Raw genomic sequence first — 14419 nt, forward strand, 5'->3', positions numbered from 1 at the left:
GGTGCAAACTTGAGTCTGACCCCCAAGGAGCTTCCCCGGGGAAGAATTGAGGGTGCAGAGCCAAGATTGGAACCTCTGAAAGTCGGACAAAAGCCAAGCTTCATCAGGCATATTGTGGCCATCTTCTCCAGCCTTCTCTAAGCATGAACTGTTCATTTTATGTTTTCCTGGAGCCATCACTCAATTAGCCAGCCAGCAGGGGCCACCTGCTCCATGCCACCTTGAGCACAATGTAGGAAGAACAAGAAGCTTCTGCCCTGCAAGGACCGGCATTCCGTCTGTGTTCTGCTTTACCCAGACACTGCCTGTCTCTTCTCCCTCGCCCCTCTTTTTCACATGTGTCTTTTGTATTTCTTTGCTCCACTCGTCTGAGCGTGCTCCACTCCAGGTTGCCCATAAATTCCTCTGCTCTCTGTTTTGTGTGCATTTTGACTGCTGATGTGTGGCTGATGCCTCCTTACAGGCGCTGTCAGTGAGTCAGGTCGAGCGTGCGCATGGATTTTCAGAAAGGAGAGAATTGTACAGAGCAGAATGCCAAAGCCATTACGGAAAGTGTCTGAAGTGGCAAGTCTTTCCACTTTATGTCTAAAAAGGCTCTCGGGGGCTCCCCTGGTGGCACAGTGGTTAAGAATCCGCCTCCCAATGCAGGGGACATGGGTTCGAGCCCTGGTCCGGGAAGATCCCACATGCCGTGGAGCAACTAAGCCTGTTCACCACAACTACTGAGCCTGCGCTCTAGAGCCCACGAGCCACAACTACTGAAGCCCACGTGCCTAGAGCCCGTGCTCCACAACAAGAGAAGCCACCACAACGAGAAGCCTACGCACCACAAAGAAGAGTAGCCCCTGCTCGCCGCAACTAGAGAAGGCCCGTACACAGCAAGGAGAACCCAACACAGCCTAAATAAATAAATTAAATAAATAAACTTATTAAAAAATAAAAATCAAAAGGCTCTGTTCAAGGCCTCTGGCTTTCCGTCTCCCGTGGGTGCTTCTTCCTCTTACACCTGATCATTACCTGCCCAGGATGATTTCTGCCTCTTATCACCACGTGGAATCAGATCCAGGAGGCGGCGAGCCAGCTGTGGCATCATTACAGCACTGGAGTCAAAAGGGAAAGGAGTCCATGGTTGCAGCCAGGACAGATGGGGAGGTTAGAGGCCAAGGTCAAGGGACCAGGAATATGTAGCTGAGGATGCAAGGCCACAGCCACAGTTAACCAGTTGCTAAGGCAAAACTGAGCTGGGTGGTAAGAACCAAGAAAACTGCACATCTTTGGTGAAGTCTGAGAGCAAAGCCTCCAGGGCCACCTCCCTGTGGGTCTCTCTGTGAAGCCCAGCTCCACCAGGCAGTCATGGGGCGTTTCTGAGAGCAGAGTCCAAGAGCTGCAACCACACAGCAAGTAGGTCAATCATCTTGACTGCCCATCACTTTTCCACTTGTGTACGTCTCATCTTGTGAGCCAGACAGTAAGACTGGGAGAGAGGGGTGCAGCGTCCTGTCTTCTTTTTAATTCCCCGGGAGCTAAGTGCAGAGGACAGTGGAAATAACTGGGCCTCTAGAGCTGGCTGGGGCCGGTTTGTTAGCAGCTCTGCTACTTATGGCTGTGAACTGGGGCAAGTTACCTACCCTGTCTGCACCCCAGGGGCTCATAAGGTGCGCTGCAAAGGGATTTGGGGTTAGACGGGATTCTGTATAAAGCACAGGGAAGCTGGGCTGCACGCGGTCACTATCTACTGGCCCTTCGTCCTTATCCATCAGTTTGCTGGTTACTGCTTGCTTTTCTCGAATGATTTATTTATTTATTTGAAAATGTCAGGGCATGCAGGCGTAGAGAGTATCTCATCCTTCCAACAGCTTCTGTTCTTTTGGGGTGAAAAGCAGATGCAGGAGGTGAATGGTTGTGCTCGGTGTAGCAGTGTGATTCAGAGGCATGGTCACTTACTAGTGCACACTGTCACCTTCCCTCTGTGCCAGTCAGCTCAGGCTGCCATAACAAAGTGTCACCGACTGGGTGGTCGACACAACAGGAATTTATTTTCCCACAGTCCTGGAAGCTAGAAGTCTAAGATAAGGTGTCAGCAGGGTTGGTTTCCTCTGAGGCTTCTCCCCTTGGCCACCCTCCTGCAGCCTCTTGACATGGTCATCCCTCCCTGCGTGCAGGTCCCCCGGGCTCTCTTTCTCTTAGGGAAGCCAGTCTTATTGGATTAGGGCCCCACCCTACTGGCCTCATTTTAACTTAACCAGCTCTTTAAAGACCATATCTCCAAATAAGGTTATATTATAAGGTACTGGGGGTTGGAACCTCATCATATGAATTTTGAGGGGACACAGCTCAACCTATTACACCTTCCAACCCTGTAACTACTCCCCAACATGGGGTTTCAGGCTGTCTTGCGAGCTCAGGCGTGCAGTTTCCCAAGACTCACAGCAGCTCAAGAGCTCCAGCCACGGGTGTGACCTTTGCCAGGTCACTGCATCTGTCGGTGAGGCTGGGCAGAAGTTTCCCACGTACCAAACTCAAAACTAGCTGAGCCACCCTAACTCCAAGCCACAGGGCTTCCCAAAGAAGACAGCAGGCACCCTGGCCCCAAAATGAGAGGACACGACCAAAGAAAACGCTCGTGGACGGAGCGTTTAATTTAATCAAATTAAATGTCCTGCCTCTTCCTTACCCATCTCCACATTCAGCAGAATGGAGAGCCTGCGATGCTTGGCAAACCTGAAGCACCAAGGACAGATTCAATGGCATTCCCTAGACATGGGGGTGATGTAAGGCCCCCCATGGGCCCTGGGCTGAGATGAGGGGACTCACCACCCAGTGTGGGGAGTTCCAGGCACCTGCATCAGTGCTGAGCTGCTCTGCACAGTCACAATTCCAAGAGCTGGCTGGACACGTCACCTGGCTGTGCCGCTGGCGACAGACACATCAACGCCGACGTTCTCATTTCCCCTCCCTGCCAAACAACTCTTTCTCCGGGGTTCCCCAGCTCAGGGCCGAACATCTGCCCAGTTGCCCCAGCCAGGATGTGAGTGCCCCCCTGCACTCTTCCTTCTCACTCTTTCATCCCCTTCCTCTCCCTCTGTCCCTCCCTGAAGTGGACCACCCGCATCTGTTGCAAGGACAAAAGCAACACCCCTTCCCTGATGGCTCTCCCCTCCACTGAAATCTCTCTCCTCACTGCCATCCAGGTGATTTTCCCAAAACATACACAGGCAATCTGATCACTCTCCTGCTCAAACAAGTTCAAGAGGATTAGATGATAAGCTGTGTGGGAGTTGGGACCTCACTCGCCATTCTTACGAGTCATGGTACTGGGAGGAGACACATGGCACACACACCAAGCTGGGTAATGGAGGGCAGCTTAATGAAGGGACTACTTGGAAAGGTGTGGGCAGAGTCTAAGGAGAGCAACAGAGATGGTGCAGCGCCCAGGACAAGTATCAGCAGGGAGTCATCACCCCCCGAGGCCTGAGGACCAAGGAGACCCCAAGAGAGCTATGTGGAGAGGGTAGATGGACGGCAGCTGTGGCCTGGGAGATTTGGGCACTGTAACCCCACAGGCAGGGAACTGGGGTGACAAATAACCCGATCTCTCTTTCCCTTTACCCCCTGATCTCTTGCTAGTGCCTCTGATTTGCCACCTCTAACCAGCACCCAGAGGGCACAGTGTCCGCTGATGCAGTGTGCGCGGGTCAGCCTCCCAGGGCCCAGGGCGGTGCAGAGTAAGGTACCTCGTGGACCTGAAGGAAGATCCCAGCACACCAGTAGCACCACTGGCACCCAGGGACCAACCACTCAGATAGCAGAATAAACTTATGAACCAATAAATGTTTCTAAATGAACGTGAGGAGGATGGAGGCCATACTTATTGGCCAGGTAGTTGGAGACCTTCACACATCTGACCCAAACTCCCTTTCCAATTGCCATATGCTCCACTTCCAGCAAGGACATTGCTCTCGATTCAAGGCGCTTCTCAAATGCCACCTCTTCTGGGAAGCCTTACCTCACTTCTCCGGAAAGTTATCCACTTCCCCACAGACCTCATTTACCCTCTGCTTTCATTACATCAGGCTATGGTCTCTATTCAAATCTCTTCACATCTCTCTCCCTACCAGCGTGAGCAACACCATATTTCTCTCCACATCGCCAGTACCTGGTACATATTAGGTGCTCAACAAAATATTCAGTAGTTATTTAGACAGGATGGACTTGTGAGATATGATTGTTCCCAGCGCCCACACTGGAGACAATGAGTTTTTCTATCCATTGCCAAAGACGGTGAGGGTTTTTTACCTTCTGATTTTAAAAAATCAATGTGCTATCTTACAGACTTGAGATCAAAGTTGATTTCATTTTTTACTAAATAATAATAAAAGCACCAAGGTAAAAGACACACAGGTGCTTCAATTCAGATCTAAGCAGAGCCAAAGCCGGCAAAGCTGGCACTGAGGGAGAAGTTCCCCACTGACAGGGGTGTGCCGCCAGCTCAGCTCCTGAAGCCTCATGAACTGATGGAATTGAAAACTACTGCTTCGAAGCAAAGTTTACAGTGCACGCACCGACAAAGAGGCATTTTGTGGACACGGGCTGTGAAGCTTGTTTTCATTTTAAAGTTTTAAAAATCTAATTTCCATGCAAATAGGAAAGGATGTGTTCGGGAGTGTTGAGCTGGGGATTTGTTTGAGCACCAAGCGGCATGACCAATATTTGGGGGGTGGAAAGTGGCCAAGGACACTTAAGGAATTCCAGTATTACAAAGGAAACCAAATATGTTGTGATTAGAGCATTCACTGTCCCAAGCAAATAAATGAGCTGGCTCAGAAGAGAAGCCTCTTTGCACTGCCCATTGGCTTCTCAGCAATTCTGTTCCCAAGAACCTGTGATCGTGTAAGAAGAATCATTGTTTAAATTTTGGTTAAAAACTCATTTATTCAAGTGTTCTCAAAATGGGTTTTTAACTATTCAGAGGAAGAAAAATGCAAAATGTTAGGCCTGAGGGACAGGGGCCTAATAGAGTTTTAATAAGTAATTTATTTTTGTATTCCATTATGGTGAGCCTGAACTTGGATAGTGGGAGGAAGGGAGAAGTAAGGAGTGAGATGCCTGGGATCTCCCTCCTGACTAAAAAGGAAAAGAATCACGAAGAATCTGGTGTGAGGGTTCAGGTATATAATCCCAGGTTTTAAGAAACGTTTCTTGGATTATGGCATATAAGAATTCAGCTTTGTTCTCAAGTGGAAAGAAAAGTTCTTGTATTTGAATGGGGTGGGGGGAGTGAAGCAGGAGAGACAGTTAGCATAGGAAGTTCTGAAGCAGAAATAGTGTGAAAAGGGCAATTACCTCATTCTATCTGAAAGAGCAAATGAATAGTTAAAGGCTTTTAAAAGAATCAATTTGAAGTCCCTACACAGAAAAGCAAGATGTTGAGCTGGGGACCCAGGAGGCCCAGAAAGCCACTGTGTCTTCCTAATGTCACACCAAGGCCCCACCTCAACGTGAGAAACTGTTTAATATGAGAAAAGATGCAATTTGGATCTAGACATTTGTAATTTTCCCTATCTCAGTCTAAATCTGATACAGCAGTTGAGTAATATTTCTATTGTTTTGATAAAGAGATAGACTCATCTGTGTGTGTGTGTGTGTGTGTGTGTGTGTGTGTGTGTGTGTGTGTGTGAAAGAGAGAGAGCGAGAGAGAATATATCTTGGTCCACTGCCCCAAATCTGCAGTAATCACTACCTCCCCTGGTGGCCATATCCATAATTGCAGGCCTGTGTCTTCACATGGCCCCTTGGCAAAGGCAATGAGTTTTGTTTTACAATGATTGCTGGTCTGTGTTTGTCTCAGGGTACGAATGACGTGGGAACATGAGTACCAAATGCTCCAAAGGTTCCAATTAATAGGACCGTGATATCCTTAGGACATGCCTGGAACTTCCATTGTGAAGTGGAACCCCTGGCTCTGGAAGGACATTTGCCTTTTTTTCCTTAATTCTGGGTAATGACTCTCCCAATTTCTTCCTTCTTTCCCGACTTCTTGGCACTCAGCACCAGAAGTACAGTTAAAGGCTCCTTCTCTGCCCGACGAGGAGAGCCACGTTCTTTAACATTAAGTCCCCTTAAAGGGCTAGAGAGCTATTGGTCCTTCCTTCCTGGATCAGAAACGCGGGCTGTACCCGAAAGATCTGTGGCTTGACATCTATTGATCTGAATTTTTGTATCATTCCTATTTCTGCTCAAACAACTCCTGGTTTGCATTTCTGTCACTGTTTTAGTCTAGTATCCTGGCAACCACCTCCGAGGTTCTTACTGTCTGACAAGAAAGGCAGTGGGGAGGGAGAAGTGGGAGAAATGTGTCTTAAGTGGGGTGGGGGGAGAAGGTAGACATGAGGGATGGTAAGGTAGAGAGAGGGGAGGAAAGAAGGGGAAGAGAGAGGAAGCAGGAATTATGCAAAAGGAGAGAAAACATGAATTGAGGAAGGAACGGGGATGAGATGGGGAACGGGTGGGGGGGAAGGCTTGTGTTCACCTGGCTAGGAGTCACCAGGGCCCTGGTACCTCAGTGGTGACCCAACATGAGCAAGTGGGTAAATAAATGAATGTCCTAACATCTGACCCACTCCAGCCAGAGATGGCTTACTTGGTGACCCTGGAACCCAGGACAGTCCCTACTCCCTGAGATGGGAGGACAGGCAGGCTGCCGGTGAGAAGCCAGTCCTCTCAGTTAGGAGGTGACTTTTAGCTCAGGGGCTCATGGCCCTATCTGGCCCTCACCCTGACCTTGCTGCTACCTCTAGCTCACACCCAGATTCTGGAGAATTCTTCTGGTTTCCAATTCATGCACTATTTTTCCTGGTCCCAGCTTCCAGGGAGCTGCTGGTTGAATGAAGTGATTTCCAGTGAGGTACCGTCACCCCTCAAAAGGAGCTCAACTACTGGCTACTCTGAACCTCGTAATACAAATATGTATAATAGTTTTCCTTGGATGCTGGGAGACTCTTAGCAACCTATATTTTCCAACGCATCTTAGGACAGCTGATAGGCTTAGCCAAAGAGCACCTTGGGCATTCGAAAATATGTTCCCACCTCGCTAAAAACCAACAACAAACGGTACACATGCACTTAACAATGTGTAAAGTGTTGTTATATACTACCATAAATTTTTCTCCTAAAGTGTTGGGATGACTTTCCTGGTCTTGCCATTGGCCAGTGGGTGTGTTGATAAACTAAAACCAACACTCTGTGTTTTAGGATACTTTACATAGAGCGGATGTTCATGCTGCTAAAAGGGGAATTTTTATGCCATCATTCTTTGAAAAACATAACTTGCCAAAATGAAAACAAGAAGAAACAGTAAATCTGAATAGTCCTATATTCTTAAAAAAAAGACAAACAACTCTTTCTACACATTAAATAAAAACAATTTTTTGTCACCAAAATAAAGCGGGAACATTTCTCAACATATTGAGATCAACACATCCCTGGTACCAAAACCAGACAAGGATATTATAAGAAAATAAAATTATTCTACAATACCATTCATGAATAGAGATACAAAAATACTATACAAAATATTAGCAAATTGAATACAGTGATATATTTTTTAGAAAGGATAATCTATCATGACTGAGTGAAGTTTATTTGAAAAATACCAGTACAGTGTAACATTTAAATATCAATCAATACAGTTCACCATACTGAGAAAAATCATATCTCAAAAGATTTATTAAAAACAGTTGATAAGGGCTTTCCTGGTGGTGCAGTGGTTGAGAGTCCACCTGCCGATACAGGGGACACGGGTTCGCGCCCCGGCCCAGGAAGATCCCACATGCTGCGGAGCGGCTGGGCCCGTGAGCCATGGCCGCAGAGCCTGCGCGTCCCGAGCCTGTGCTCCGCAACAGGAGAGGCCACAACAGTGAGAGGCCCACGTACCACAAAAAAAAAAAAAAAAAATTTGATAAAATCAATAACTATCTATAACAAATTCCTCAGCATTAGGAATAGAAGGGAACTTCTTTAACTATATAATGAGTATGTACAAGATATCCACAGCTAACATCATAGTTAATGATAAAATACTGCATTCTTTCCTCTAGCGTTTGGGAACGAGATAAGGATGTCCACCATCTCATTCACAATCTTAGGGGAAAAGCAAACAATTAGAATTAGCAAGTGAAATTGTCAAGACCACTAGATACAGGATCAACATAAAAATTAATACATTTAAAAGAATTTAAATAATATAAATTATGTTCTTAAACTACAATATAATTACGTTAGAAATCAGTAATAGATCTGGAAAGTCCTCAAATATAGGAAACTAAACAACACACTTCTAATTAACCTATGGATCAAAGAAGAAATTACAAGGAAAATTACAAAATATTTTGAATTGAATGAAAATAAAAATACAACACATCAAAATTTGGGGGATGCAGCTAAAACTCTGCTTAGAGGGAAATTTATAGTAATACATGCTTATAGTAGAAAAGAAGAAGAGTTTCAAATCAATGACCTAGGTTTCTAACTTATTATTCTATTCAAAGTTATTCTAACTAAGAACAGCAACTTAAACCTAAAATAAGCAGAAAAAAAAAAGAGAAAAAAATTAAACAGCAGTGAAATTGAAACAGAAAAGTAACAAAGCAAAGCAAAACTGATTATTTAAAAAATTATTAAAATTGACAAACCACTAGCCAGACTAATCAAGAAAAAGAAAGATGACATAAATTAACAATATCAGGAATAAAAGGTCATGACCATAGATCCTACAGAGAGTAAAGGCTAATAGGGAATATTATATATAAGTATATACCAATAAATTCAGCAATTTAAATGAAATGGATAAATTCCTTGCAAGATACAAATTACCAAAGCTCACTCAAGAATAAATATATATCCTAAATAGCCCTATATCTAGTAAGAACTTCTTTTGTAGTTAAAATCCTTCCCACGGGGGCTTCCCTGGTGGTGCAGTGGTTAAGAATCCGCCTGCCAATGCAGGGGACACGGGTTTGAGCCCTGGTCCGGGAAGATCCCACATGCCACGGAGCAACTAAGCCCGTGCGCCACAACTACTGAGATACTGAGCCTGTGGTCTAGAGCCCGCAAGCCACGACTACTGAGCCCCCATGCCACAACTACTGAAGTCTGCGCGCCTAGAGCCCGTGCTCTGCAACAAGAGAAGCCACTGCAATGAGAAGCCTGAGCACCACAGCGAAGAGTAGCCCCTGCTCACTGCAACCAGAGAAAAGCCCGCATGCAGCAACAAAGACCCAACACAGCCAAAAATAAAATAATTAAAAAAAAAAAACTTCCCACAAAGAAAAACTCCAGGCCCAGATGGTTTCATTGGTGAATTCTGTGAAACATTTAATAAAGATAATATCAGTTTTACATACACTCTTCTGGAAAATCAAACAGAAGGAGAAATCACACCCTAACAAATTCTATGAAGCAAGCATTAACCTGGTAGCAAAACCAGACAAACACATTACAAGAAAAAGCAAAATAAAACTACAGATCAATATCTTTCATGAACATAGATGCAAAAAAAGGAAGTTTAGTAAATCATAACTACAATATGTAAAAGGATCATGACCAAGTGGAGTTTATCCCAGGAATGCAAGGTTGGTTTTACATTCAACATTAATGTAATTCACCATACTTATGGAAGGAAAAGAAGAAAAATGCATAGTATCATCTCAAAAGATGTGAGGAAGAGGAAGAGGAAAAAGAAGAAAAGGAGGAGGAGAAGGAAGAGGGGAAGGAGGAGGGGGAGTAGGAAGAGGATGAAGCAGACGCAACAGCAGCATTTGATAGAATCCAACAACCACTCATAATAGAAACTCTAGGCAAACTAGGAATAGACGGGAACTTCATCAACCAGATAAAGATGATCCATAGAAACATATAGCTAATATCATCTTACTGAGAGACTGAATACATTCCCCACAAAGATCAGGAGAGAGAAAAAGATGTCTGTTCTTACCACTTGTACATGACATTATACTGGAGGTTCTACCCAGTGCAATAGGCCAGAAAAAACAAATAAGAGGCGTACAATTTCAAAAGGAAGAAATACAACTGTCTTTATTTGTAGGCAAAATTATAGTCTGTAGAAAATCCTAAGGAATTTACCAAAAAAAAAATGCTGGAATAAGTGAATTTAGAAAGGTTGCAGGATACCAAGTTAACATAAAACAAATAATTCTATTTCTATGTACTAGAAAGAAACAATCAGGAATTCATATCTTTAAAAAACACTATTAATGATAGCATGAAAAATATAAAATACTTATCAAAAGTTTGAATAAAAGATATACAAGGCTAGTACCTCAAAAACTTCAAAACATTGCTAACAGAAATGATAGAAAACCTAAATAGATGGATAAATATACCATGTTTGAGAATTGGCAAAATCAATACTAAGACAGCAATTCTCACCAAATCAATCTGTAGATTCAATCAACCTCAATCAAAGTCCCAGAAGGTTTTTTTTTTTTTGGTAGAAGTTGACAACTTGATTTTAAATTTTATATTAAAATGCAGAGGACCTTGAATACCCAAAATAATTTTGAACAAGAAGAACAAAGTTGGAGGACTTAGACTACTTGATTACAAGATTTATTATAAAGCAACTCTAATCAGGGCAATGTGGCATCTGTATAAACATACATCAGTGAAATAGAATGGAAGGTCCAGAAATAGATCCATATACCCATGGTTAATTAATTTTCAACAAAGGTGCCAAGGGAGTTCAATGGAGAAAGGATAATCTTTTCAAAAAATGGTTCTGGAACAGTTGCATATTTGGAAGTAAAAAATGAACCAGATCATTATCATATCACACCATATATAAAAATTAGCTCAAAATGGATCATAGATCTAGATGTAAAAGCTTAAACTATAAAACTTCTAGAAGAAACCATGAGAGAAAATCTTAGTGATCTTATATTTGGCAAAAAAAAAAAAAAAAACAAAATAGGAAACAAAAGGCATAAACTATAAAAGAAAAAATAATTTAGTTGGTTTCCAGCAAAATTAAAAACACTTGCTCTTCAACACATACTGTTATAAAAATGAAAAGGCATGTCACAGACTGAAAATATTTGCAAAACAGAATCAACAACGAATTTTTATGTAGGATATATTTTTTTACATGTATAACTCAATAGTAAGACAAATGGCCCAGTGAAAATGGTAAAAGATTTGAACTGACATTTCACCAAAGAAGATGGCAAATAAGTGCATGAAAAGATGCCTTACATCATTAGTCATTAGGAAAATGCAATTCAAAACCACAATGAAAAAAAAACCAAAACACAATGAGATACCACTTCACAACCACTAGAACGGCTCAAATTAAAAAGACTGACCACTCCAAACGTTAGTGAGTTATGTGGGGCAACTGGAACTTTCATACTCTGCAGGTGGGAATATAAAATGGTATGGTCACTTTGGAAAACAGATAATAGTTGCTTAAAAAGTTAAAAATAGTTTCCCGGGGCTTCCCTGGTGGCGCAGTGGTTGGGAGTCCGCCTGCCGATGCAGGGGACACGGGTTCCTGCCCCGGTCTGGGAGAATCCCACGTGCCGCGGAGCGGCTGGGCCCGTGAGCCATGGCCACTGAGCCTGCGCATCTGGAGCCTGTGCTCCGCAACGGGAGAGGCCACACCAGTGAGGCCCGCGTACCGCAAAAAAAAAAAAAAAAAAAAAAGTTTCCCATCGTGGAGGACCCTAGAGATAAGGTACTTCAGGACCACCACAAGAAGCTGCTGGAGCACAAGGAGATGGACAGCCATCTCAAGGAGTTAAGGGAACAATTAAAAGAACTTGCCAAGCAGTAGGAAAAGTCTGAAAATGATGTGAAGGCCCTACAAAGTGTTGAGCAGACTCTGGGTGAAGTACTTAAGCAATTAACTGAAGAAAAATTCATTGTTAAAGCTACAAATGGACCAAGATATGTTGTGGGCTGTCGTCGACAGCTTGACAAAAGTAAGCTGAAGCCAGGAACGAGAGTTGCTTTGGATATGACTACACTATCATGAGGTATTTGCCAAGAGAGGTAGATCCACTGGTTCACAACATGTCTCATGAGGACCCTGGGAATGTTCCTTATTCTGAGATTGGAGGGCTATCAGGACAGATTCGGGAATTAAGAGAGGTAATAGAATTACCTCTTACAAACCCATAATTATTCCAACGTGTAGGAATAATACCTCCAAAAGGCTGTTTGCTATATGGACCACCAGGTACAGGAAAAACACTCATGGCATGAGCTGTTGCTAGCAAGCTGGATTGCAATTTCTTAAAGGTTGTATCTAGTTCTATTGTAGACAAGTACATTGGTGAAAGTGCTCGTTTGATCAGAGAAATGTTTAATTATGCCAGGGACCACCAGCCACGCATCATTTTTATGGATGAAATAGATGCTATTGGTGGTCATCGGTTTCCTGAGGGTACTTCAGCTAATAGAGAGATTCAGAGAACTTTAATGGAGCTACTGAATCAAGTGGATGGACTTGATACTCTACATAGAATTAAAATGATCATGGCTACAAACAGGCCAGATACAGTGGATCCTGCTTTGCTTCGTCCAGGCAGATTAGATAAAAAAATACATACTGATTTACCAAACGAACAAGCAAGGTTAGATATATTGAAAATCCATGCAGGTCCCATTCCAAAGCATGGTGAAGTAGATTATGAAGCAATTGTGAAGCTTTCAGATGGCTTTAATGGAGCAGAACTTAGAAATGTGGCTCACTTAGTAAGGTTTGCACTGAAGCAAGTATGTTTGCAATTCTTGCTGATCATGATTTTGGATAGATCTGGCTTACAACATCCCTATTTCCTGGCACTCCTGTGAGTGATGCTTGTAAAGCTAAAAATGGAGCATAGCACAGCAGCGACATTCAACAAACAGTACCTGAGATCTGGTCACTACAGGACCACACAGGTAGATGCCCCCTGTTTTCAGCCCAGGATCACCCTCTCAGCACAGAAGCTCTGCTTCAGTTTACATGCAAGGTCTCTCTTCCCTCCTTGATTACCAGAGAACACCTACTTCCCTGACTCCTGACCAAGTATGGATTCTCCCTATCACCTCTGAAGAACTACATCTTAAAGAGGTAGGAAGAAGTTGGCCCTGGAGCCAGACTGGTTTGAATTTCATCTGAGTCACTCGTTAGCTGTGTTATCCTGGACAAGTGTCATAACTTCTCTGAGCTTCCAATTTCTTATCCGCCTGAGGGGGATAACAACCCTACCCACTTCTTGGGATTGTGCTGAGGGGTTAATGGGCACTGGATGTACAGGCTCCTTGCACACTGACTGGCATACTGGATGCGCTCAATAGATGTCTGTTCTCTTTTCCTCTTGCTATTCCCATGTACTCTATGCAAACACTTTCATTAGAGACCCCTAAAAAGTCCTATCTTACCCCAGGCCTTTCTCTAATCTTGGTAGCAGATTGGCATAGCTATTTAAAAGTACAAAAATCAACAATAACTTTCTCAACAGTAATAAAAGAAAATAATGGCTAACCGTACTCTACGTAAAATCAGTCCCAGTTCACGCCCCCATGCCGCTTACAGTCTAGCAGGAAAGGAAGATATTGATCCACAGACCACAGATCTGGGCATGAGAGGTGCCTGTGACAGCTCATATACTTCTCAAAAGGGCCTCACGAGATGGATGCTATTATTATACTGACTTTTCAGATGAAGAAATTGAGACTCAGAGAAGTTACAATTCTTGTTCAGGGTCACCTGACGAATAAGAAGCAGACTAGGATTTGAGCCTAGATCCTTCTTTCCAACCTCCAGTTGTGAAACAAATATAGGGATGGTAGATGGACCTCAACAAACTTCTAAAAGATAGAATCCCTGCTGGGCAGAGGCTGACCATTTAAAATTTTCAAATAGGAGTCAGCTTCAGTTATTAAGACTGTTGTTGAGATGTATCTGAGAAGGCTGGAGGGAGGACAGACCCCCAAAGAAGCCAGCATTGTGATACTTTGTTTCAAAAAGCAGGATCTTTCAGAACTGCAAGTTCCAGGTAGCAGAGGCTGAAGTGGCATGTGGTCTAACCCTTCTATTTCACAGATGAGTAAAATGAGGCACAGAGAAGGCAAGAGACTTGTTGAAGGTCACAAAGAAATCTCCTTAGCAACTGGTTTCTCCCCACGTCTATATATCAACCCCAGGAAAGACTCTTATTGGCTCTTTTGGGATCATATGCTCATCCTTGTACCAATCACTGTTGCCAGAGGGCATCTCTAGCACCTTGAGTGACAGCCCCACCAAAACCAACCGACTGCTCTTGCTTGAGATGTCAAAGGACTGGCTCCTTCTCAGGTCCTGGGTGGGAATGTTACATCTTCAGAGAGGCCTTCTTCTACCATTCTACCCAAAGAA

The 14419-nt window shown here is 43.6% G+C and overlaps 1 pseudogene; it reads left to right on the top strand.

Annotated features, from left to right (window-relative positions):
- Nucleotides 1–9596: 9596 nt before the first annotated feature.
- On the top strand, nt 9597–12830 carry LOC114907622 (annotated as a pseudogene).
- Nucleotides 12831–14419: the final 1589 nt, after the last annotated feature.

The sequence above is a fragment of the Monodon monoceros genome, unplaced genomic scaffold (assembly GCF_005190385.1).
Source record: "Monodon monoceros isolate NGI ecotype Baffin Bay Population unplaced genomic scaffold, NGI_Narwhal_1 Super_Scaffold_3, whole genome shotgun sequence".
NCBI classification, from domain to species: Eukaryota; Metazoa; Chordata; class Mammalia; order Artiodactyla; family Monodontidae; genus Monodon; species Monodon monoceros.